The 27,074-nt window shown below is 37.8% G+C and overlaps 1 protein-coding gene across 9 annotated transcripts in view; it reads right to left on the reverse strand.

The window, feature by feature from the left end:
- MARCHF1 (membrane associated ring-CH-type finger 1) overlaps positions 1-27,074 on the reverse strand; it is an 857,900-nt gene that overhangs the window by 19,776 nt on the left and 811,050 nt on the right.

Here is a 27,074-nt window from a genome sequence, read left to right on the forward strand (position 1 = left end):
TCCCAAAGTGCTGGGATTATAAGCATGAGCCACTGTGCCCGGCCTAACTTAAATGTATATTAAATTGCAAACAAAAATAATTTTCTATTCTCCAAATGAATTAAATCAAGTCATTTCTGTTTTGCAAGTCTATAGTTTCCTTATCTGTACCAAGAATGAGATAGCTTTAATATTGAACAATTAAAAACTTTCTTTTCAGGATTCTGCCTATCACTTCCTTGTGGTACTACATTATATGTAGTAATAGGTAACAATATCTTCTTGGATTATCACACAACTGGACATAGTTTTACATTCTTGAATGTATAAATTTAAGAAGTATTTGAATGGCTGAATGATATCTGCAAGAGAAAGTCAACATTTTCTATTCACAGCTATTCTAGAAAACCGAATTTTATCACTTGGGCAATACTAGAAAATCTGCTGAAGCCTCTTTTAGAGCAACCTTTACTTGCTGCTACCGTAAGGGTTGTAACTACTGTGAGGACTGCTGTCCTTTAATCACACTCCTGAGAAAGCTGAGGGCTGCTCCCTCAGTCTGGGAGAGGAAGAAGGCCGCAAGTTTTATTGAAGTTATGGTCTCTATAAGGTAATATCTCCCATATTTACTTTGAAGAAATAGCCTCTCAAAATATATTTTAATGTCTTTGTAGCTACAGTATCACTTCATTATTATGTTAGGAATTGTGTTTTTATTTTTCTTTGCATTCTTTCCATTAAAAAATTACAGTGATTTTATTAGAAGTGAACTGACATGCCAAGCTTTTAATAATCTAGGATTCTTTACATTATTATGCCCTCACTAAAGCAAAATCTTCAGAACTTCAGAAGACTCCATTCCTCCCCCACCTGACCATCACACATGTAGATTTCAATGCACAACTCAGAAACAAGATGGTGTACGTTGTGGTACATAAAGTCCTGTCTCTGCCACCAGCTTTGAGACCTGGTTAAAATCATGTACTCTCTCTGGGCCTCACTGCCTCGTCTTCATGAGGAGCAGATTTTGACAGAGGCTGTGACAGAGGTGGAGAAGAGAATAACCATTCTTCACTTCTTTTGTTAAACTAATTCATTAGGGTTGGCATTGTGCCCATCTTAAAGCTGCCTTTCCAACCTTTCTTGGCACAGGTGGACATTGATTATTTTCCAGCAATGAGATGTGAGCCAATATCTAGTGGGACATTAAGTTTTTGCCTTTCTAATGTAGGTATTGTCCTTTGATCCTTTCTTTCATTTTCTGCTCTTTGCTACCTGGAATTCATAATTAAGTGGGAGAGTGTTCATCTTGCAATCTTGAGGAAAAGTCTTGAGAACTGGAGTTTTCTCAGCCCAATCAGCAACAGCTTGCCTTTGGACATCCTGTTGTCTTCCTGATTAAGCCATTATTTCCCAGGTCTCTGCCACTTGCTGTCAAATGCAATTATTGGTAAGAGAATTAAATAGATACTTCCTAGCTTCTCTTCCAGTCTACGGAGTAAGAGCCTATAATTTCATTTGCAAGAGAGCACAATACTTGAAGTATGACCCTGATGCTCTAGAGCAGTTTAAACATTTTAGAGAAAGAAATATTTTATTTACAAACACCATCCCTTCCTCTCCTCCTACTGGCCAGTCATCATGTAATTTTCCTCGTAGGAGTTTGTTAGAGTTAATTAAAAATTCATTCTTTACCTTGTACTTTGTTTTTTATCAAACCATATTTATATATTATTCCAAGCATAACAAAAGGTAAATATTAATAATGTGATTAAGGAATAAACAGATGTTTCAATTTAGACTCTATTTTGAATTAATCAATCTTGAACTGAGAAGATTTTAATGTTAATTGAGTTTTTTCAAAACCTCATATCCGTGCAAGATTGATTTTTTTAAAATCCTGTTTTGGCTTTGGTTTATTGTAATATTAATCTGAATAACACATATAATCATAGAATATTATTATTTGGCAATAGCATTTTGCAATTTAATAAATATTCCCTGAATTACTTCAGTATTTAATACAGACAGATAAAAAGTGGAAGCTGGTAAGGAAAAACAGCTTCACATTTTTAAAGTTTCTGTGTTCCAAGTGGATAGAATACTTGCAGTAATAAAATATTCATATCAAATCAACCCTCAATTATAAAATTGGCTTAAAATACTATTAAAATTGGGACTTCTTCTATCTAGGAGCAATTTGATTAAATGGCTGGAACACTATTAAAAAGTAAGCCTCCTCAAATAGAAAAATATCAGTGGAGCTGACAAGAATGGACCAAATCATTTGTAAAGATTCATCTAGTTCCAGACAATAGAAGCTCTGAAGTTGTCACTTCTAAATCTCAGTTAACATTCTAAGGAGAAGTGAAGCGTAAGGGAACCATCCACATTTTCCACTTTATAAATCCTTACAGGAACCGTTTAGAAACTCACTAGACAGCACACAAGCAAATGTAATGCCACAGTGCCCTCTTCCTAACGACTACATTACTGCATACAATATTCAGTAAATGGCGCTGGCAGAAATCAATGTATTTTATAAACCTTTCCCTTCATATTATCTTTTCGGGTTTGTTTACAAAATTTCAGTATGTTTTGCAAGCCTTACTAAGAACGAGAAATGGAGAAGATAAGGATAGAAATCTTTTTTTAACAAAGCTGTCATGAACGTGCCTTCAATTAATATTCGTGATGCTGAAATTCAGTGGCAGTTCACAAAAGATTTCGTGATAGGCAAGTGATAATCTGTGAAACTTTTCATAGCATTTCTCCTCCCCTGTCCTGCTTTACCAAATAACGTGTGACTTATTGCCTTGTTACCAGGAGTATATTGTTACCATGGTTACACCTCTAGAGAAGGTTGTTCCTGAGAAGATCCTCTTCACGTCCCCAAAGTGTGGTCCCTGATCAGCCTCAGCAGTGCCAGCCTCACTCAGGCACACTACACGCGCCCTCCACCACGCCTGGCTAATTTTTTGTAAATTCTTGAGCTCCACTTTGGAGATGACTCTATGTTAGTTTTTCCCACAGGACCCCCAGAAAATACAGACTATTGCCTTGTCGGTGATGAAGTAAAGTTTCTTTTGCTTATTGCTTGGTCCTTAGTCGAATATTTTATCCTCAAGTCCCTCAGTGTTGAGAAGACGTGTCTCTCCAAGGGGTCTGGAGGAAGCTGGTGGAAATGGTAAGACGGCAGCTCCCCTTCCCGTTTCCCAAAGGTCAGGGAGAAGGAACGCACGACAGCACATACACCACCATGCTTTTCACAAATGTTTACACTGCCGACTCTCTCATCTGCCCTTCCTTAGTCTTCAAGTTCTCCTTTATACCTTGAAGATGGGGGATGAGCTAAGATTAGGCAGAAGTAGTTTCACAAAATCTTAGCACCTCCTGCATAGGTAGTCTTGAACCTCGCTTTGGACTTTACAGTCCCTGGGTCTTTGGTACCTGTTTTACTGTTCTTGCTTTTGATTTTTTTTTGCAGGAGCCCCTAAACAATAGAAAGAAATCCAACAGAACTCTATTATTCACTTAGAAAAATATGACTATATGTTTTTTCTGAATTGTGGTATAACTTGATGCAAACATTGTTTCTGTGAAATTGTCTATTTGATGAAGTTAAATCAAACTTTGCATGATAGGGTCAGGTTCTCTAATTCAAATTACTTGCATTATATTCTCTCCTAAAATATAAATTTAAAAGTACTGCCCACAGAAAAGTGTTGTTTAAGTCTTTGTACCAGTGAAGAATAAAGGCAGTTTATTTGTATAACATAAAAATGCAGGCCGGGCGCAGTGGCTCACGCCTGTAATCCCAGCACTTTGGGAGGCCGAGGCGGGCGGATTGCCTGAGCTCAGGATTTCGCCACCAACCTGGGCAACACGGTGAAACCCCATCTCTACTAGAATACAAAAAATTATCCAGGCGTGGCGGCGGGCGACTGTAGTCCCAGCTACTCGGGAGGCTGAGGCAGGAGAATCGCTTCAACCCGGGAGGCAGAGGTTGCAGTGAGCTGAGATCGCGCCACTGCACTCCAGCCTGGGCGACAGAGCGAGACTCCGTCTCACAAAAAAAAAAAAAAAAAAAAAAGAAAGAAAGAAAAAAGCATGAGGTAGGGACTACTTTGCCAAATCCATTTCGTCTTTTTTCTTGACAATTCACCTGTGGTTTCTAGCGGCTGTAACAGTCACGTGACCTAGAGTTTTCAATCTATAGAATGATAGACCAAAAAATTACCACCAGGTGGCGCCAGGCCCAAACTAGCTAGTACAGTAGCCTTTTTTTTTTTTTTTTTTGGTACCGCCAGACCCAGGAGCTCCCAGCCGGCCAGCCAGGTGTGCAGGTTCTTCCTGTCATTTTGCATAAATGCAAAGCCACATTTTAATTGTTTACTGGCTCTGCCTGTCGGATTTTGCTGCAGACGAGCGAAAATAATACCTGGAACAGCAAGTGTAAAGGTTATCATATTATTTACATGCCTCAGTAAGATATGTTGTGCTAGAGGATAATAAGTAAACCTTTTACAAGTCCTTGGACTTGCTATGCTGGAGAAATTTCTAGAGGACCCATTCATATGAAGCAGTGGTTCTCAGTGTTCCCCGGTAGCAGATGCAGCAGCAATCAGGAAACTTGGTAGAAATCCAGTATTTTGAGCCCCACACCAAACTCACGGAATCAGAAACTCTGGCGATGGGGACCTTGTAATGTGCTTTAACAAGCCCTCAGGTGATTCCGATGCAAGCTAAAGTTAGAGAACCACCTGCCTAAAGAATGACACTTAGCAGAGTTGCACGGTGACCTCAGTGGAGTTTATATTAGAAGTAGTACTTGTCACTCCCTGTCATGAACTAATTAGTAGTCCAGGAAAGGGTAATCAACAAATGAATTTGGTTTTCTGGCTGTGATTTAAATATTTCAGGTTGGCTGAAAAAAATTACATAATTCATTTATTTGAACTGAAATGATTCAGAGTTAGCGCATTAATCACTAAAGCAAACTTCCATTTTTTGTTTTACTTTTCAAATTAGTGTTTAGGTAACATAAAAGCCTATTAAATCTAATTATATTAGTAACAATTTCAAACACTCTGGGAGAGAACTAAACAACAGACTCTTAATTATGAGGAGTAACTCTCGAACCTTAATAAATCTTTAAGTTCAGACGTATGCCTATGGTAAATACTTTCCCCCTTAAAAATGTATTTTAAAAGACTAGCAGACAAATTTGACCTCTGCAGACCTTTCGTGAAATTTGCTACAAAACTGATGATAGGGAGGAAACAACAAAGCCAGGCAGGTGGTAGGCAGCTGGTAAAGTTCACTAGTTAAGGCACTCACTGTTGGGCACAAGTCAGGAAGTGTACACGAGTGCAAACTTGTTCCTTCCTCAGAATTACAGTGATATAGTGGCTGTGTCCCCACCTAAATCTCATGTTGAATTGTAGCTCCCATAATTCCCAAATGTTATGAGAAGGACCTGGTGGGAGATAATTGAATCATGGGGACAGCTTCCCCCATACTGTTCTTGTGGTAGCGATAAATGCTCTGTGAGTCTATCATTTCCTTAAAAAATATATTTTTTCCCCCTAGTTCTCTTCCATGTTAGGTCCACCAGTGATAATCATTTGACATCTTTTGTACATGGCCCACTCTATTTTCTGGTTAAGTGCAGCTCCTCTGTCTCTCCTGATAATAGTACAAGAGGAAAGGTCTGGTACTGCACCAAAAATTAGGATCTGCAATCCAAAGGAACTGCAAGTGGAAACAGTGAGGAATGGGCCATGTGTCCAGATGAACCTGGGAGATCACCAACCCAAATATAAACAGCAAATTAACAGTATCGTCTTGGGACAGTGTGTGCACACATTGGTTTAGAATTGGGGGAAGTAGTTACCGAGACCCAGGTTGGGGTAAAGATACCACTGCAAGTAATTGGCAGTCTTACTGAAAAATGGTAATAAACACTTCCGCAAAAAGGCATACCTAAGACCCTGAAATCAATGGCTTCATTTTGCTACCACTCAGTTTGAGTCTCCTTTTGCATTCTGAACTGCCGGGTAACGGGAGTCTTTTCTAACTAGAATTGGTTTTCAGCATTAGCTGTCTGACAGAATCATTTGGGGCATCAAGTTCCCAATAGACACACTCAGGCCTTGTGGAATCCATCACTGAGGAGTGAACCGTGCAGTTGTGCGGTGTATTCTGTCTGTGATCCAACAAGTGTTGTTTAAGAATGAGGGCTCTGGGGGCCAGGGCTCTGTAATCCCAGCACTTTGGGAGGCTGAGGTGGGCAGATCACGAGGTCAGGAGATCGAGACCATCCTGGCTAACACGGTGAAACCCCATCTCCACTAAAAACTAAAAATATGAAAAATTAGCCGGGCGTGGTGGTGGGTGCCTGTAGGTCCCAGTTACTCGGGAGGCTGAGGCAGGAGAATGGCGTGAACCTGGGAGGTGGAGCTTGCAGTGAACTGAGATTGCGCCACTGCACTCCAGCCTGGGTGACAGAGCAAGACTCTGTCTCAAAATAAAAAAAAAAAGGACGAGGGCTCTGGGTTCAAATTCTAGCTCTGCCACTAAGTACTGTGTGACCTTGGGTGAGTTATTTTAATTCTCTGTGCCTCCATTTCTTTATCTGTAAAATGGTGATTAGAATAGCACCTACTTTGCAGGGTAAAGTCTAAGCAACTTAATACATGTCAATGCGGAACGCTATCAGGCACTTAAAAAGAATTCAATAAATGTTAGCAGTTATCACAACTCGGAGCTTGCAGCACAGCGTCCAATTAGACTTCAGTTGTCCTGACTGTCTAGATTAATGCGTCATGTTGATAACATCTCTGAGGAACGAAGATGAGATTTGTTCAGGCAGAGTTAAGTCAGTGAACGCACCCGTTCCCCACATCTATTTTCTAAGTACAAATATATTTTTTGGAATACTGAGTCTCATATCAGGAAAATACAATCTGTTTTTATTAACTATGTGAACAAAGATAAGAAGGGTTATTACAAAAGTTACTTTGCATATACTAGGTAGAAACAGCTAACAGACGGCACAATGATGGCTTCATTTCTGTAAGAAATGGAGCAAATATCATTATAGGTTTTAATATATGCCCCAGTAACTTCTCATTCTCGTTGTCAAGTTCAAAATGATATCTTAAGGTTTCATGTTTCCCAAAGACATACTGCTCTGGGTGACAGATTTCACAAAAGGTTAAAGGAACTCAAACATTCCAAATAAACTGAAAGCATGAACTTGGGTGTGTGGCTTAGAATTATGTCTTCTTTGGGTATCGGAGGACATGAGAAGCAGTTTGACTAGAAAGGTCCTGCTGTCTCTGCCCCAGGGATGCTATTCTGACAACCTTAGTGACTGCAAAATCCAAGAAGCTACCGCAGAATGGATACATGAAAAAAATGGCTCTTTTCCTCAAAAGCTAATTCACTTGGATTTCTACACATGAAGACTCTTTTACTTTTCAAAAACATTTTTGGGGTTAGCTGATATAGTATTTTACCAAGAAGGGCCCACAATGCTTTGCAGTATTTAGACTCGTACTTGAGACACGCCAGTTGAGTAAAAAATAGAGGTGTGATGGTAGGGAAAATGCAACTTATAACATAAATCCAAGCATTGTTGAAATATCATTTTTAAGGCTTTAGAAAAAGGTGCATTTACTTCAAGTAACAGTAAGAGATATATATTGTACTGATATGCTTGTCACGTTAGTTTACAATGTGAGGAATACGCTACTAAGAATTGTGACTCAGTAGTGCTGCTGGATGCATGAGAGAGGTGTTAACAACTGCCAGATGAGAAATTGTCCAAATGCAAAGGTATTAGTAGAGTCAGAGGCCAAGGGAACATAGAAGGTGTTGGAAAGAGCAATGGAGAGCAGAGGGAGCTGGGGTAGGAGCAGGAGGCCTGGGGTGGTGGGGAGGGAGAGGAGTGCAATGTGGTAGTTAAGTCGAACAGGCTAGAAGCCTCATGGTCAGAGAGGCATTGGAGCGAAGCGACTAAGAACTCAGATTTCTGGGTTAGGGAGTTGGGTCAGAGATCCCTGTCTGACTTGGGTCAAGTAACCTAACCTCCTAATGCCTCAGTTTTCTCATTGGTAAAATCAGGATGACAATAGTGTCTCTTGTATAGAGTTTGCTGGAATTATATGAGATAATCTAGTTAGCACATAGTAAACAGGGAAGTAAACCAGGCATAAATATTCTAAAAATAGTGTGGCCAGTAAATTCAAAGCTACCAAATTATTTTTATAAAACAGATAAGCCATTTTATGTTCAGTCAACTAAATGATGATTAAGAATTTCTCTACAAAATATATGCATATTACTTATTACATGCATATGTAAATATATATGAGCCTTATGTTAGATTACCAAAATAATTTTTCTTATAAACCTTGTCTTGATCTCTCATTGGTTTCTTTCAAGATTTTCATGACAGATGGGATTTCCTAAAAGTTTTAAGCAAGATATTTGTAATATAGAAAAAAAGGTGCTGAGTAAAATCATCCACTAGAGGGAGTAATGATGTCACACATAATGATGATGTGAATGGAAAAAAGAAAAATGGAAAAATGTTTATATATCTGTCCTGAGGGTAGATATAATATGTGGGATTTAGGCATATTTGCAGTGGAACTGTTGGGATAAAAGTTAAAATTGCAAATTCCTAAGCTTTGTTCCAGATTTATATCTGGGGGTGTGGCCTAGGAATCTGCATTCCTGGCAGGCACTCCGAGAGATTTTTATGTATGCTGAAGTTTGACAATTACTTCCCTAAGGAAGGAAAAGTTCAGGGACATATTTTAGAGTGGCATTGTAATATCTGACGGTTTTTCACAGAGTGAATATACTTTCACCTCCTTACATATCTCCCCAAAAACTCATCTAAATCTGAGTTGATTAATATCGCCATGTAAGAACACAAATTACCTGACAGTTTAATTAATAGATGCATTTAAACAAAGTTCCTTTAAAAATATTGAATCAATACTTGGTTGTCTGTTTTCTCTCGGAGGTTATGGTGAAAGATATTTTATCACACACTCTGAAAGAGAAGTCAGTATATTACTGCTTCAGGCATGTTGAACCAGCAGAAAATCTACTGAGCTGTGTCTATGAGGATACTTAATTATGGATTGTGGCTTCATAAAGATAACAAAAGGAATAATTGGGTTACATTTTATGGTGGCATAGTCTCTCTTCCCCAGAGATTGAAACCCTTGCCGAGCGGACTCTTGGATGACACTGACATTGATGATGTTCTCCCTGGAAGCCCATTTCTGTTGTGGGCTCTTTGCCTCTTACCTCTTCAGTGAACAGCTATCGCACATGTGGAATCTGCACAGGTCTGTGGTCACTCTCTGTGCCTAAGTGATCATAGCCTTGCCGTTTAGGAGACAGTGCTCATGTACTAAGCAGAAGCACAGACACTGGGAAGATTAAAAGAGAAAAGCGTTTTAAAATACCCAATTTTACCCCATCATTTTCTAGTTGAAGAAACTGAGGCCCGGAGCACTGAGTTGACTTACCCAGTGAGATACGTGACATTATTAGATTTTTTTTTCATTCAGGAGCTAATTATTAAAGCATCACAATGTATTGGACATTGTTGTAGGATGCTAGGGAAGAAGACAGCCAAGATTTCTGCTTTGATGAGGCTTATATTAGGGTCCCAATTGTGGAATTTTGTGTAGTTGTTAAAATAGGGAACTGTGTAATTTTCCATCAATAAGAGATAATAGGTTTTGATTTCATAAGTGCTTCTATCCCTTTCTCAATTCTGTTGTGTATGTTTAGAAATGTCTTTCTAGAATATTCCTTTGGGTGGCAGCAAATAAAAAGAGAATCTTTTTGGAACCGTCTATTTGTATCTACCCACAGTAAGCTCATCTACTGACAATCCATTGTTGATGCTTATTCTCATGGGTCAAAAAAATTCTTACATCCTATTTGCACTCTTTAATAGCAGTGTCACATCTGAACATTGTATTTAATGTAATTGAGTTGATTTTTTTTTTTACTCTTTAGAGTCTCTTAGCCACATATACACTTGAAATAAATCATATATATGATTTATATATAAATAAAACATAGAATATATATTTGTACATATATTCCACTCCAGTTTAAATGAGAGCCAGTGAAACTTTAAGTATTGGTTCCAGTTTTGGATATAATAATACTTTAAAAAATAGTGTTTTAGTTACTATATCTAAAAATCCATTTTATCAATACTTTGATATCAAGCATGATTAACTGGCTCAATATATTACATTTGAATTTGTTTTGGGCATCATACTGACTCAGCGTTTGTTAAGAATTTTGTCCTAAAACTGAAGATTTTTTTTTTTTTTTTAAAGAGAAGATTCTTTTTGGGTATAGAAATTCCTTAAATTGTATACAAAATATTGCGTGCATTTATTTTTTTCTGGGGAAAGGTTCATGATTTCAATGATTCTCAAATAAATCGGAGACATTTTCCAAGTTGAAGTCCTTGCTTTAAACTGCTCTCCCTTGAATTGATTTAATAGCGATAGCAGGGAAGGGTTGGAGGTATACATAATCTCCACAGGCGGGAAATGAAACTTGTGGTTCAGGGACTTGGTATGTTTGGAAATCAAAAAATGACTTTGCAACCACAACTGGCCAAATTTCCTCATTTACAGCATTTAGGATGAAATCCCAAGTGTTGATTCTCATCCTACTGGGTGATGGGAGAAAGTGTAAAATGCTCATTTGTGTTTACATGGCAATATTCAACTTTGTTTCATTATTTTGCTGTATAAGCTGTCCTATCCTATCATCTCCAAATACTGTTTTCCTCTAATTAGAGAGCAGTTGGTTTGAACCAAAGAGAGCTTCAGGGGAACTAAGAATCTCATTCAGTTCCAAGGATACCAGAATAATTTGTCTGGGTCTTTGGGAGCCCATGCCAAGGGGGTCTGTTTTTTGTAATGATTCCTGAGGCCTTTATGCTCTCTGTGTGAAATTTCTTGAGACATAGGTGATAATTTTTCACATTCTAGAACAGTTCCCATTTTTCTTCCTAAAGCTCAAGAGTGAGAACTGAACATAAAAGGAACTCATTTAAAAGTTCTTTAATAGCCTGTCATTTTTCTTTCCTCTCTCTTTGGAAACCTAATAAAAATGGGTTAACCTTGCTTTTTTTTGGCCTACATCCTTCATTCCCGCTTATTTACTATTATGATTATTATTTATAAATCTTCATGTTGAATACTTTTTCACTGCAGATTCAGTTGTCCATTTCTCTAGTATTATTGGATCACAGCAAGGGGATAGAATTAAATGTTAAACCAATCTAATATTACTCCAGTAATTTGTTCTTACAAAAAGCAAGGAGGTAAGGTTCAGCATCCACACTGAAAATGGAGCAGGAAGGTTTTAATATTCCCATTTAAACATCTCCTTTCTATTGAAGAACATAAAAGTCTTCTGATACTTGAGCTGACCATGACAAAGAGGGGAAAAAAAGAAAAATTTGGGTTCTGTGAAAAGACATGGAGTTGCATGGAATAGAGATTTGTCTGAAGAAACTGAGATGACTGTCTGAGCATGAGGTGGAAGGGCACAGGTGAGGTGGGAAGAGTGGGCAGGACCAGATGATGAGGACCCCCGATTATCATCCGGAGCGGGGAAACATGGGGTGTGGAGCAGGCGTGAACGGTTCAATGTGTAGGGAGAAGTAGAAAGTGTTCTTCCCAGATTTCCTTCATGAAATTCGTTCAAAAGGAATTTCTTTATGACTATTTGGGGTGGAAAGCATGATTACAAGGGACACAAATGTAAAGCTGACCTCTTTTGAGTGAGGCAGTAGGAAGAGTTTTTCTGTTGTTCTGAGGAGATGCTTGAGCAAGTGGAGGAGATGCTTCGGAGAAGATAGAAGGTTCTCTGGCTTCAGTATGGGTCTTCTGCTACTCAACTTGGTCAATGCTGAAGTGAGTGGATTTAGGGACAAAAATCTATCAAGTAACTGATCTTTGAACTCAGGTTTACATGAACAGCTGAGGGACAGCCTGTATAGAGAGAGTCTGCAGAAACAGGACGATGAGCTGCAGGCACTTGCAGAGAGCACGTGAGGGGCGTGGATTGGCTCAGGCCAGGCATGGTTTTGAAATGTGGGCTATGTTTAAGCAGATCTCTAAGGAGTAAGGTAAACAGGCTTTTCAGTTGCCAGGGTTTCAGAAAGGCTGTTCTTGCAGCTGCGTGGAGAGTGCACTAGAGAGAGGGTGAGCAGCTTGTGGCCCCTACAGTCCAGAGAATAAAAAGAACTGCTGTCTTGACAGTGGGTCTTATTAAATGTGACTTCTACTTCAGAGAACATTGATCCTCTCACGGATAAACTCCCTTCACTTCCTGTCCTCAGAATAGATACATTTATAACTGCATCACACCCTTTTCACTTCCTCTCCTCTTATTTATGAGGACAAAGTGTTCCCGTACAGTCCAAATTCATCATTCTCCATGACCCTTGATCCTTTGATTATATTTTTTCATTTATATTTAATTTCCTTCTAGCCCTATAGCCCCCTTCCATTCAGCATTAAAACCCATTTCTATGTCTCTTTCAACTTTTACAATAGCTTATTTTTTTATTAATTGCATGTTCATTGTAGAAAATTTATAAAACATAGAAAACTAAAACAGAAATAAAATTATTCATAATCTCATTTGCGATGTATGTCCTCAATCTTTTAGTCTTCAAGTATACACACAAATATATTGGAATGTAAATATTCAAACCATTTTGAAACAAAACTTTAGTTTTTGTATATTTTCATTTCTTTAGGGCACTAGCAGAATGCAATGCAGAAATATAGGGAGTGGCTGGCGATTTGGAAAGTAGAAAGGAAGGTTCCTTTTGAACTAAGAAGAAGTCAAAGGATGGAGGAAGAAGAAAAAACCACATCCATGTTGGGAACCTGGATGATGACAATGAGAAGCTGCAGATTGTGGTCCTGTTGCTCAGGAAGAACTCGGAGAAGAGATCTAACAAAGAACCACTTTGAGAAACATAGTTTAAATGACAGGAGCCACCACTGGATTTGAGTCACCTCTCAAAGACGGTCCTTTATTTCAGAACCTCTGATTATCTGCACTTGTGTCCTATGTCTATTATTCCTCACATCAGTGGGGCCCAAGAGGACTTGAATTTATCTCCATCTGTCACTTCAGTCTTTGGCTGCCAAGCAGAGGAGTGTCCCCTTCCTTGCCACAGTCTCTCTCTCAGTGTTTATCTGAATAACCAGTGTGGACAATGCCTTCTACAATGCCTCAGGACATTTGTACATATAGGAAGAGTGTCAACCTTGGAAATCTAGTGGCATGTCTGTTAAAATTTCTTGCCCATTTTTCTTTGTTATACAGTGTTCTCTTATTGTTGAGTTCTCAGATTTCTTTATTTATGTGAAATATAAGTTCTTTATCAGACATATGATATGAAAATATTATTTTCCAATATATGGCTTGTCAATTTATCTTAAAAGTAACTTTTGAAAAGCAGATGTTTTTATTTTTGACATAATTTAATACATCAATTTGTTCTCTTATGTTTCTTTCTTTTGGTGTCATATCCAAATATCTTTACCTCACCCAAAGTCACAAAGGTTTTCTCCTTTGTTTTCTTGTAGAAGTGTTTCTGTTCTAGGTTTTATATTTATAGGATACATTTTGAGTTAATTTTTGTATATGGTGTGAGATATAGATAATTTTCTTACATTTATTAAAAAGATCTTCCTTTCCCTACTGAATTGCTTTATCAAAAATCAGTTGACTGTATATGCGTGGCTATATTGCTGGATTGTCTATTATGGCCCATCAATTCATTTGTCAGTCTTAACAACTATACTATCCTGCCTTGACTTTGGTAGCTGTATAGTATGTCTTTAAATCAGGTACTATTCCTTCCATTTTGTCCTTTTTCAAAGTTGACTTGGCTATTCTAGTTCTTTTGCATTCCACTTGAATTTTATAATTAGCTTGGCAATTTATTTTAAAAATTCATGCTGTGAATTTTATTGGTATGGTAGTGAATCTGTAGGTTAGTTTGGGGGAAGAATTTGACCTCTTCACAATATTGAGTCTTCCAACCCATGACTATAATAGACATCTCCATTCGTTTAGGTCTTTAATTTTTTGTATGATTTCTATAATGTTTTGTAGATTTCAGGGTACAGGTCTTGTGTATTTTTTGTCATATTTATCCCTAAGTATCTAATAATTTAAATGCTATTGCAAATAATATTTTTAAAGATTTCAATTTACAATAGTTTGCTTTTAGTGTACAGAAATATGTTTGATTTTTATATACTGAGCTTACACCCTGCAATCTTGCTAAATTCACTTATTAGTCTTAGTAGCTTTTTGGTAGATTCCATCATATTTTCTACATAGATAATCATGTCATTTGTGCATAAAAACCACTTTTTTGAATCTTTTCCAATCGAGATGTTTTTATTTGTTTTTCTTGCTTTATTGCACTGGCTAGAACCTTCAATGAAATGTCAAATAACAGTTTTCTTTCTAAATAAAAAAACAAAATCATACTAACATGCTTCAGTGATAACTGCTTTAAAATGTAACATATATCTTGTATATGTATTTCATTTTCGATGGCTACATACATGATATCACATAGGTCAACTAAAATCTATATTATCTATATTACAATTAGAAACTTTTGTTTGCTTGGATGTCATATCTAGATATTTTTGTCCATCTGAAAGTCATACAAATTTTTTCCTATGCCTTCTTCTAAAAGTATAATTATTTTAGGTTTTACATTTTGTATTCTCTCTTATAGCTAATTCTGTGCCCAAAATTTAAGTAGCAAAATATTGTGCACATCTTTGATTATCTCATCAAGATAAATTCTTAGAAATGAAATTTAAGGGAGAGGTTGGATACATAGTCAAGATTTCTGATATACATCTATCACACAAATATATAGCCAAATTGCCCTCCAGGAAAATTATACCAAGTTATTTCACTATTAGCACATTTTAAATGCCAATTTAAGAGGATAAAATTGGTATCAGCTACTGTTTAAATTTTCATTTTTTCACATTTATAAGAAATGTGGAAAAGGATGGAGGAAGAAGAAAAAAACCACATCCATGCTGGGAACCTGGATGGATATAATTGTGTGGTTACTGTCTGTATTATTTTGTGAATTTTTTTTCTGTTTCCTATTATATGTTTTCCATTGTTTGCTCATCGTACTGATGTTTAAGAACTCTTTTATGTTTATCTTCCAGTAAAAACATCTATCCTTTGGTTCTGTGCTCCACCTATAGCTACTGACTTGCTTACTTCTCCATTGGCAACATTTTGGAAATAATATTGTACCTTTCCCCAAATGTCAACCCTTTCTCATCTTCTCTTGACTCTTCAACCCTCTGAACTGTAGCTATCAAAAACAACACTCCAGGCCAGGAGTGGCGGCTCATGCCTGTAATCCCAGCACTTTGGGAGGCCGAGGTGGGCGGATCACCTGAGGTTAGGAGTTTGAGACTAGCCTGGCCAATGTGGCGAAACCCCATCTCTACTAAAAATACAAAAATTAGCCAGGCGTGGTGGCGCATGCTTGTAATCCCAGCTACTCCAGAGGCTGGGGCAGGAGGATCGCTGGAACCCAGGAGGTGGAGGTTGCAGTGAGCAGAGATTGTGCCATTGCACTCCAGCCTGGCGTCAGAGCCAGACTCTGTCTCAAAAATAAAACAAAACAAAACAAAACCCAACACTCCACTGTAACTGCTCTTGCCAAAATTACCAATGACATCCTAAATGTATATTTACTCTCAGTCCCGTCTGCAGCACCTGATACTATTGACTATTCCCGTGTGTTTTAGATTTTGATTCAAGAGTGTTAGTCTCTACTGGTCCTTTGCACCTCTCTGATGGCTGCTGCTTCTCATTCTCTTTTGCTCCTCTTCTCTACTTGCCCCTGCCCCTCAGTTCCCAGGCCTTCACCTTCATCCCCAGTCTCATCACACTCTCCCACTCTTTCTTGTCCCTCTCTTGCTGACTCCTCTGAGCCTGAGGCTTCCAGAGACATCCTGATGACTTCTTTTCTCACACTTCTATCAGTCCAGACTCAACCTTTCTCAGATTTACCACTCATCTGGTTGGCTCACAGTCATCCCAAACCCATGTGTCCTGACGGGACTTTTTATGTTATTTCCCCAGATTTACACGTTTCTATGTTCTTCCCCAGTTAACAATTAAACTGTTCACCCCATCACTCAGGTCAGAAAGCTGAGTATCATGAACCACTTTCTCCAGCGCATCCTTCGTCTTCGGCCCTGGCAGTAACTAAACTTTAGCTCAGGAACTAAACCCTGCCAAGTGCTTTTACTCTGTCTTCTCAGCTGCTACTTAATTGAGTCCATCTCCTTTTCTAGCTTGAATGTTGTGCCTGGCTCACTCACCTGGACACTTCATTCTCCACACATTGCTGTGGAGTGATGTTTGAAAACTACAAATATATTAATTCCTTATCTAATACCTGTAACTGTCTTTCCATTTCCTTCTGGATAAAGCTGAAATTCTTTAGCAAAGCATCCTATATAATCTGACACTTGCTTTCTATTTAACCTTGAATATTATGTGCCTTAATATTAATATTAATGGTTTTATATTATTAACTTAATTCTCACAACCCTCCTGTGGTGGACACCCTATTATTACCTCTATTTAGATAAGAAAGGGGTGGCTAAGAAACTTGCCTGTGGTCATCCTTCCCGCTGGCAAAGCCAGCTATTTTGAATTTCTGAATGGTTTATCCTCTGCGTGTTTCAATGTACTATTTTCTTTCCTAGGACTGCTTCAACTCTCTGTATCTCACTGGGAAACATCTAGACACCATTCAAAACCAGTTTCAACTACCTCCTCCCCTGGGAAGCATTTTCTAACACACCCAGGCAGAAATGATCCCTCCCTACCCTGAACCACAGTGGTAGCATAGGATCATGCTTACAACCATAGACTTGGACATCACATTGATTTGAAACTAATTCAGCTCCAACAGGTGAAAACTGAGACCTCAGAAGACTTATTTAATCTGTCTAAGCCTCAGTTTTCTCATTTGTGACACTATGATAAGAATACCGATTTCATGTTTCTCGGCAGGATTAAATGGGGCTACGTATGTAACAATGCACATACCACAATGCTTGGCACTATCAAGCAATGTGTGAATTCTGGCCGAATATTGTAATCATTAACATAGTGGATCTTAGAATACAGTTGTCATGGTAAATCTGTGCCTTTATCGTATTTACTTAATCATAACCCAGAAGGCAAATTTCCCTAGGCTCTAAGTGACCTGATATCCTCTGTATTTGCCAAAACATTTCTATGGATATACTATAAATCATTTAATTGACCAAGCTTCTGTTTTTGCTTTGGCTGTGAAAGGTTTTAGAAGCAAATGATCTTCCCACCTAACTACATACAGGACCTGGAGTACACATTGTCCTTATGTTTGCCTCATGAGTTCACTTCACTCTCTTTTACCACAACCTCCTTAACCATTCGCCTTACTGTTTGGTACATATTTCTATAAACAGGCTCAAATCTTTTGTGCGTTGTGATGGAGTGCTAGTAATTTTTAGAGGGTATAACAAGAAAGGGCTGAGCTCGGCAACCTAAAAGCCTTTGTTGACTGACTGACGTTTGAATGCCTGATCTGTCAAATCACAATAATGGAAAGAAAATAATGCCAATTCCTCAATAATGGATATGATAATTCGTACTATTTTATATGGATAAAATTCTTTGATTTATTGAAATAAGAATAGCAGCTGAAAGGAGCTGAGGTATGTTTTATCTAATAAATGTGCAGCATGAAAATGCTCTGAACCATTAAGACCCATATAGAAACTTTATTTAAGGCCTCATACTTATGTTCTCAAATCTTTAGGAATCATGAAATGAAACATGGCTACCTTTTATGTAATCAGTTTCTGAACAAAAACTTAAGAGAAAAAAGAGTCTTGTAAATATTTTAAAAACTATCTGAAAACCTAGACCATTGAGTGAGTGACTAAGAATTACTTCAAATTACCATGTAAGTTAAATGTAGCCTGTGAGGTGCATTGCCAGGATTAGGTTTTAAAAAGCTCTTTCAGTCTTCAAACTTCAATAAGGATCTTAAGGAAGCCCAGTTTTCTTGCTAATAGTGAGCCAGCAAAAAAGAGTCAGATGTTTGTTACTATCCTGTCATTGGGATTTTCCTTTAAATCAACCACTCAGCAGCGCAGATCTCTGGGGAAACACTTTTTTTTTTTTTTTTTTTTCATGATGTCAGTTTCTGAATTCAAGTGTGATACTGTCATAGAGTCTCACAGAATTTTGAAGTGACCCCACTTCCATGGAAAGAACTCCCAAAACTGGGCCTCGACTCTTAAAAAGAATAAAAATATAGAAGTGGGTGATATTAAGCTCAGAAAATACTTCGTCTTTTCAGTGATTTAATTCCTCAAACCATGAGAAAGCTGTTGATTGCAATCAATTTACATAGAAATTTGTCAAACTATGCCAACATTGTGAATTCAGCTTCAAAAAATATAACTGCCTGTAGTAAACAGCCCTGAATCTCCTGTGAATGCAGAGGCAGGCCATAAATGCTATGGGGTTCTTTTAACTTTAATGCTTTAATATACACATCCCTCATGCCAAATTCTTTCAGTGTAATGACATGATGTCTTATAAAAAAGTAACAGGTTTGTGCATACAGGAGACATATTTGACCTTGTGTGTTTTAAAAGATGATTGTGACTTAAGGTTTGCAACAGTGGAAATGGTTTTCTAGACAGGAGAAATCAGTGAGGTGGGTTGCCTTGACAACGTGGGTTAGTTGCATCAAGAAATCCATGGCAATACAGGACCTTCTTCTGTTATGTCAAGATTGCAAACAATCTACCAAATTAGGTTAAAGGAAAACGAATCCCGCAGCAAGGCAGTGTTATCTGACCTATGAAATATTAGTTCTCACTTTTTATCATGAACCTTGTTAGAAAAGATGAAAAAATCTAGGTGGGCAAGACAGTCAGGAGAGCAGGAGTAAAGTGGGTTTCACTCAAAAGTCTGCTCTCCTCTCCTCTAAACCGCTTCACCCCCAGAAGGATTCCAGGAGTTCTTACATGTTCTCCGAAAGTCTATCCTGCTAAGAAAAATCTTACCCCGATTCTGTTGATTTCCCCAGCAGTCTCCACAAAGCTTCTCTCTGGGGATTATCACTGCTCCTATTGCATATTCTTAAATAATGAGCATAAATAAGGATTACCACAAGAAAGCTAGTTATTAGTTAAATAGAAAACAAAACCTGTTAACATATGTGCCCTGTAGTCCAATTATCCCGGCGGGGCTGAGGAAAGATTTATCTATAAAGTATTAAGCCTCAAAGACAAAGCCTGTTATTGAAAACCTACATTATTGAACATGCTTGTTTCCTTCCCCCAGCAAGCATCCCTTTGTGGCACTGTTCAAAGTTCACAATTTTGATACTCTTCTTCTAAAAATCACCATAAAGCGATTTTGAATGAGAGCTTAGATTTTTCTTTTATAAAGGATTCTTTTAAGGTAATCAGAACAATGCTTTTCTTTGGCTTAAACTGCAGTGAGTTTCATTTTCAACACTGTCAAATGCTGCGACCCATTGGATATTATCAGAGGTGGTCCCCAGTGCAGGCGACATACTGTGTGTCTGGGCTGCCCTTTGCTTTTGTCTTTCCTGGCTTGAAGATTGTGGAAGTGAATTGGGACTGGAAGGACACATATTAGGAGCAAAGGAACTGCCTCTGTAACAACAAAGTTGAGAAGCACTAGGGCAAAGTCCCGTGGGTTCAGATAGTATGAATCTGCACACGATGATGGCTCCAACCTGTGCAGGGCCAAGGTAACCTAACAGACTGTGGTGTTGACTATGAAAGCTAAGAACAAAGAGAGTCTTTGTTCCAACTGGCATTTATTTTCTTTCTCCTGGGTGATAGGATGCCTAACAGATGGACCCACCATCTACAGTAAAGGCCAGTGTTACTCATCAGGTTTTATGTCTGGTGGAAGCACAAACCATCACTCTAAGCCTATAAATAGTTTAAAGGGTACCAGTGGATGAATGAAAGCCTTGTTTGCTAGCAGTACCTTTAGAAGTGACAAGTGAACACACATAGCATCAACAATGGTTCACTGACTATATACCAGGCAGAAAAATGAGCTTATTTGGGAAATTTGCCAAAGAAAGAATCATGGACAGCTTCTGATTCAGTCCTAAGTATTAGAATTTCTCATTAAATCAATATAAGAATGCAGAAAATCCACACAAGTATAAAGCCATAATTTGTGCTTTACTACGTTCTTTTACCTTATAAGTTAATAGGTTCACCAACACACCTTGCATGCAAACACTCTTAGGGACCACATGAACCAGGAATTTAATCTAAGAAAATAGAACCCACCTCGATGGGTGCAGCAAACCAGCATGGCACATGTATATGCATGTAACAAAGCTGTATTTTCTGCACGTGTATCCCAGAACTTAAAGTACAATAACAAAAAATTCTAGCCACAGCATATTCAGTGAAGAATAAAATCTCTTCCACAAATAAATAATAGGGCAGTAAGAAATGAAGTGTGGCAGAGTAATTCTATATTAAAAAAAAAGAACCCATCTTTATGCCAATGACATCTAGCACCTAACTGAGGCTTTCTTTTTGATATTTTCAGAATGATTGAAAAATGTGTTAGTAATCATTCTCTCCGTGAGTCAATGCTACACAAAACACAGTCCTGCACTGGCATCACTGGGAACATGGTAGAAATACAGAATCTCGTGCCCCACCTTATGCCTACTGAACCAAGATGATATGGTTTGCCTGTGTCCTCACCCAAATCTCATCTTGAATTGTAGCTCCCATAATTCCCTCATGTTTTGGGAGGGACCCAGGGGGAGTTAATTGAATCATGGGGGTGGGTATTTCCTGTGCTATTCTCGTGATAGTGAATAAGTCTCATGAGATCTAATGGTTTTATAAAGGGGAGTTTCCTTGCACAAGTTCTCTTCTCTTGTCTGCTGCCATGTGAGATGTGCTTTTCACCTTACACAATGATTGTCAGACCTCCCCAGTCATGTAGAACTGTGAGTTCATTAAACCTCTTTCTTTTGTAAATTGCTCAGTCTCAGGTATGTCTTTATCAGCAGCATGTAAACGGACTAGTACACAAGACTTGATTCTTTTTTTTAATTTTTATTTTTTGAGATGTATGCCATATACCTAGAGGAAAAGTATCATTTTAACAACCACATAGAATTTCACTGTATGACAATCTCTTGCTCTATTCCTCTGCACGCTTCTTTCCCATTATCTCAAGATAATCACTTTCAAATACGTTAAATAATCCTCCTGATATTTACCTCCATCTTTTTATATAATGGTCTTCTATTGCTACTGACGGCTCATTAATATTACACTTTATCTATTGATCTCATTATTGTTGAAGACTTAATGCTTAGACATACCATTTCTCACTCGCATTTCCCATAATGTCCCAATATTAAGTGTATGGCTACATTGGACATATCAATATAAGGCATTATAACTATATAAAATAGGCATTCATTAAATAAATTAACTGTTAATCTAGAGCAGTGCTTTTGAAAGTGTCATCTGGGGACCCTGAGACCCTTTCAAGGGATCCATGCAGTCAAAACTAATAATAATTCTTTGTTTTTTATTTTAACCAAATTTGGTTAAATTTGGTTGGAGTGTTTCATTGAAATCAACTTAAGCTGGGATCTTAGTTTCTACTGTTTCTCCAAAGTCACTTGATAAGTGCCTTTGATTCAGAAATTTGGATGAGGAGACACTCTAGGGAAGACTGAAGATGTAGGCTATGTGGAAACCAGGAGATTATTTTTCTTACAGAAATAAATTCTTGAGCTTAGTCTTTTTCAAAAGACTCAAGCCTACCTATTAAAGGTGTCTGGAAATACCTTTATGACAATGAAATATCTTTATGACAATGAATCTTTGGAGCACACACCTTCTTCAGAGCTGAGTGGCTGGGCTGAAGTCATACTGAAGATCAGTGCCAGCCAGCCCTTTTTGGCCAGTGTACCTTGGGAAAGGAATATTTATCTAGGCTGCTGGGATCATCTTCCACATTGAAGGCATACAGTTGCACAAATTGGTCTGTGGCTGTGACAGAGAGCAGTGGTCCAAGGAGGACCAGAGGCTCCTAGACATATCTGTTGGGCCTGAGGCTAAGAATCCCACAATGAACTCCAAACAGAAGCCACAGTTGTTCAAGGTTGCTCAGTGCCAGAAAACTAAGGTGAATCAGGTGCATCAGGCATCTAAATTCCAGCACTCAAAAGACAGTGTCTGTAGCAGTTGGGGACAAGTAGGTTTCTCCTCCTTCACTGAAATGGTATGCTTTGGTGCTCCTGGTGTCAGCCACTGCTGAGTTTTTCACTTCTGCTTCTTCCATTTCACGGTTCTTGAACCAAATAGTAATCACTGGATCATCAAGGTGGAGGGTTGATGCTGCATAGCAATCTGTGTACACGGTCTTTTGGAACACACATTTCAACACTCTAAGCTGTTCCAGGGTAAAAACTGGATGGCTTCAATGTGCACAGCTTGGTTTTGCTGACATGAGATTGTTTGGGAATGCTACAGTTCAATCAGCTGGGTCACGATAGCCATGCTGTAATGTCTCTGTCTACTCTGTATCCTTTTAGTTTTTTGTATTTTTGAATTCTAAATAAGGTTATATGTTGAAGTGGGAGGGGATTAAACAGCTTTGAAAACCAGTTGTAATCTCAAAGACACTTTGAACAAAAACTCTAGAACCATCAAAATGCTAAAAAGCTGAAATTAACTTATAGTGTAAACATACTAATAGTTAATGTTTATTCTCATCAGGTTCCAGATACGATGCTAAGTGGTTTACATGCGTTATCTTATTCAGCTCTCCTACGAACCATCTAAGGGGGTACATACTCTTATTATCCCCATTTATGCATGAGGAAATGGAGGCATGGAGAAATGCAATGGCTTATCCAAGGTTATAAAGCTACATTGACTGCTTTTAAGAACCCACACCCTAGCCGCTGACTCTAGAGCTCAAGATCTTAATCATTACACTGGTCAAATGCAGTAGATTAAAATTATAGGCTATTGGATTACTTTGTAAGAGAAGTCTTTAAGGTAAATATTTTAATGCATCTGTACAATGATTTATTACTCTATCAGGTACTCTTATGCAAATGAATGCCTGGAACAATTAGTACAACTCTTTGGAAAGTAAGCATAAGATAAATATTGTTCAAATATGTCAGACAAGGCTACTTGTTTTTATTAACTTTTTAAAATGAACTCCTGAAGAGGTTTTGGTATAATTGTTTTTCTGTCTTAATCGTGCTTACTTTATTAATTTGCTCAGCAAGTTCTTTATAGATAATCTAGATTGTAAACTTCAGCCAGCATAAGCCTTATCTGGATGGCCATACATTCTGAATGACTGATATGCAAATTAATCAATGCATTGAACCCCCACAATCATCTAGTGCCTGAGAAATAGTGAGAAATAGTCAGCTCTTTAAAAATGTGCACACTACCCTCTTGTTGGCCTTAAAGTGGATTCAATGCTAAATACTGATTCGGTAAGAACAAAACAATAAATCTGCTACAGTGTTGATGACGGAGGGATGGGAGAGACAATAATATCATTATTTTCTAGGACTCTACAAAATACTTTTACTGACATCATTTTATTCAACAGAACCCCCAAAAGTTGAAAAACTAGGTATTATTGTCAACCTTCTACCTCCTTTCCCTTTCTTGAAATAAAACTGTCTTAGGTTACTGGACTCACCCAAAGCCACCAAACAACTACATGGTGGGGAGGGTGAATCCACTTCTTCCACACACTAAATCTAGATTCTTTCCACTGTATTTTACTGTATCCCATTGGGAAAATATTTGCAGAATTATACGAACATTTCTACCTCACAGAGATTATACATTCTTGGCCTGGGGACTGAATCTAGCCTTCAGACCTCTTTTGTTTTGCCTGAAGAGTTTTTGAATTTGAATTAGTTACTATTATTTTAAAAATGGTAAGAGATTAAATCTGGGATTTTCACTTCATTTGCAAAATAGTTTTGGCAACAATCAACTAGAACTTAGTAGGGACATCCCCCTTGAGAGGAGGCACATCTATTTCAGGATGCCACAGACCTCACCACTCCTTACCAATCCCTCAGTACTGTTATCTGCTATTTTTCATCATAAAACCAGATCTCTTCATTCATTTTTATTACCTATCTGGTTTCTGATATAAAGTAAATTGTCTGTGGACTAAGCAGATCTCTACAGATACTGTTAGTAATTTTCCTCATCCAATTTGGACAGGGTAACCTTTATGTATCTTTCTAGCCCTGGTTCCCTACAGTCAACAACCTTTTTATCTTAATTTTCTTCATTAAATTGTTCCCCTAATGGAACAGAGAGACAGCTTTGAAATTGAAGATTTATTCGGCTAAAAATTCCCACAAATTTCCCTTGAGTCATACTTTAATAGTTGGAATTGGAACTGTCTGGAATTACTAGAATTATTCCCCATAACACTTTCAAGTCTGTTTCAAATTATTTTGACTAACTCATTTTCCAACTCCCTCCCTCCATCTCTGTCCTGCCAGAATGTAAATTCTCTGAGGTCAGAAGATTCTGGTCTTGTCCACTACTAAAATCTTAGGCCAGGTACAATGACTGGCCACACGGCAGGTGCTCAGTAAATATTTGTTTACTGAATGAAGGTAAAAATGATGAATCATAAGTGGATGTTACTGGAGCCCTCTCAGTGTGGTCTTTCAGACCTAGCTGCCTGTTGTGTGGTCTTCTATATGAACAGAGTCCTCTCTTCTCAGCAATCTTTTGGGAAATAATTCATTTCCTAGATGCAGAAAAGGATCTAGCTCCAAAATTTGTTAACTTTGTTTAATGATAAAAATACTCCTTCAAAATATCAGTTTTTGTATTGAACTAACATTTACAGAAAACCTAGCCTTTAAGAAAATAGAGTTATATTTCTTAGGTTAACTAAACTGATTTGCTCAGACTTTAAATCTACACTGGGTTTTTTTTTGTTTGTTTTTTCACTGTGCCAAGTTGAAAATGGCTTTCAGCCCATCCAGCCTCTTTTCTTAGTGTCAAAAGTCTTTCATGTATGCCTCAGGGCTGCAGAAGAGCTTTGCTGTCACTTGCTTTTGCTTCATTTTAGCCTTTACTCACTTGCCAACAACTTATAAGGAAAAAAGAAAGTGTAGCGAATGTACTTAAATCTGGCTTCCAGTCACTTTTCAGGATGCTTCCTAAATGCTAACTGCCCTCAAACATTTTTGTTTTCTCTCTCCTCTTTTCTTCCCTGTTCTAACTTGACTATTTTCATCCTACTTTTTAAATTTAAAAAAATATATAGAGAGTCCTTCTTGCTTTTCTCACCATGGTTTGCTTTGAAGGGTAATGAGAAAGATTAAGACACAGGCTGTTCCTTTATCACTTAGGTCTTGGACTCCCCTTCTTATTCAGCATCCTATCCTGCATCACTTAAGCTACTGTAGATATGAAGGATTTTCTTTATATCTTTTAAAAATTCTTCTGAACGTTTAAAATGCATTTGAATGTTAGGTCTCTTTCTTTCTTCCTTTTTTTTTTTTTAAATAAGTTGATTCTTCACTTGCTTTTCACAAAATCACAGGATTTTAAGTTGGAAGAAACTTTAAAGATATCCTACCAGTCTCCTTGTTTTACAGATGAAGAAACTGAGACAAGACTCAAAGTGGTTAAGTGCAGAACCAGAATTAAAACCCAACCTTCTGGACTCCTAGTCAGAAGTACTCTTTCCTTTAGTGTTGAAATTATTTCTTCTTTTTATTAAGCTATGCTCCTTATATTTTAGTTAAAAGATGATTTAAAAATACTTATCATTCTCTAAGTGTAGGGGTCTTTGTGCCATGGGAAGGGAGTACAAAGTCCTCGGGAGGGAATTCCTTATAGTAGAAGCACTGTTGTGTTCTAGGTAAACCTGTTTTTACTTTGTTTCGTGTTTCCATGTGGAGGGACCTCTGTCAGAATAACAAAGCTAGCCCATCACTGACTTCTTCACCATCAAGAATGAGGAAAAAATACTGGGTATGCATTACTCAGCATCTGTCTACCTCCTGCCCTACATTTCCCACATATTTTATAATCTCTCATGCTATGTATTTCACAGTTCTCCTCTATCTGTGGCTGTCTAGTTTGAAATAAATACTCATGTGAAAGATAACAACATTGGAATAATTAGGCTATGAGTGGTGTGTTCATGTGGGAAACAACAGAAGCGAAGCCACCTGATGGTGCCATTCAGAGAAAAATAGGAGGTCAGAAGGAGGCTGACTTGGGAGAGATCAATTCTCTTTTGGCGTGAAATCTTTCAGCTATCTGTCTTATTTTAATGTTGATAATCTCACACTTGCATGTTGATGCAGGTACAAAGGAGCTAGGCACCATCAATCCAGACAGATTGTATCAAAGTATTTCTTATTTCTCACATACTTATCAATCCAATAGGAATTTGGTTTGATCTAAAATATTATCTTCAAAAAAGCCATGTTGATTTCCACCACCTTACATTTCAAAAAATTAAACCAAGAATTTAGAGAAAATTTCTTCCTATATTTCATGTTAAGACTTGAGAAATTAGAAATGTTACTTATTTTGCTACACTGATTTTGTATCCTGACACTTCACTGAAGTTGTTTATCAGTTTCAGGAGGCCTTTTGAGAGTCATTAGAGTTTTCTAGGTCTAGAATTATTTTGTCAGCAAAGAGAGATAGTTTGACTTCTTCCTTTCCTATTTGGATGCTTTTTATTTCTTTATCTTGCCTGATTGCTGTGACTAGCACTTCCAGTACTATGTTGAATAGGAGTGGTGAGAGTAAGCATCCTTTTCTTGCTCCAGTTCTCAATCAGACTGCGTCCAGCTTTTGTCCATTAAGTATGAT

Source organism: Pongo abelii, chromosome 3, assembly GCF_028885655.2.
Source record: "Pongo abelii isolate AG06213 chromosome 3, NHGRI_mPonAbe1-v2.0_pri, whole genome shotgun sequence".
NCBI lineage: Eukaryota > Metazoa > Chordata > Mammalia > Primates > Hominidae > Pongo > Pongo abelii.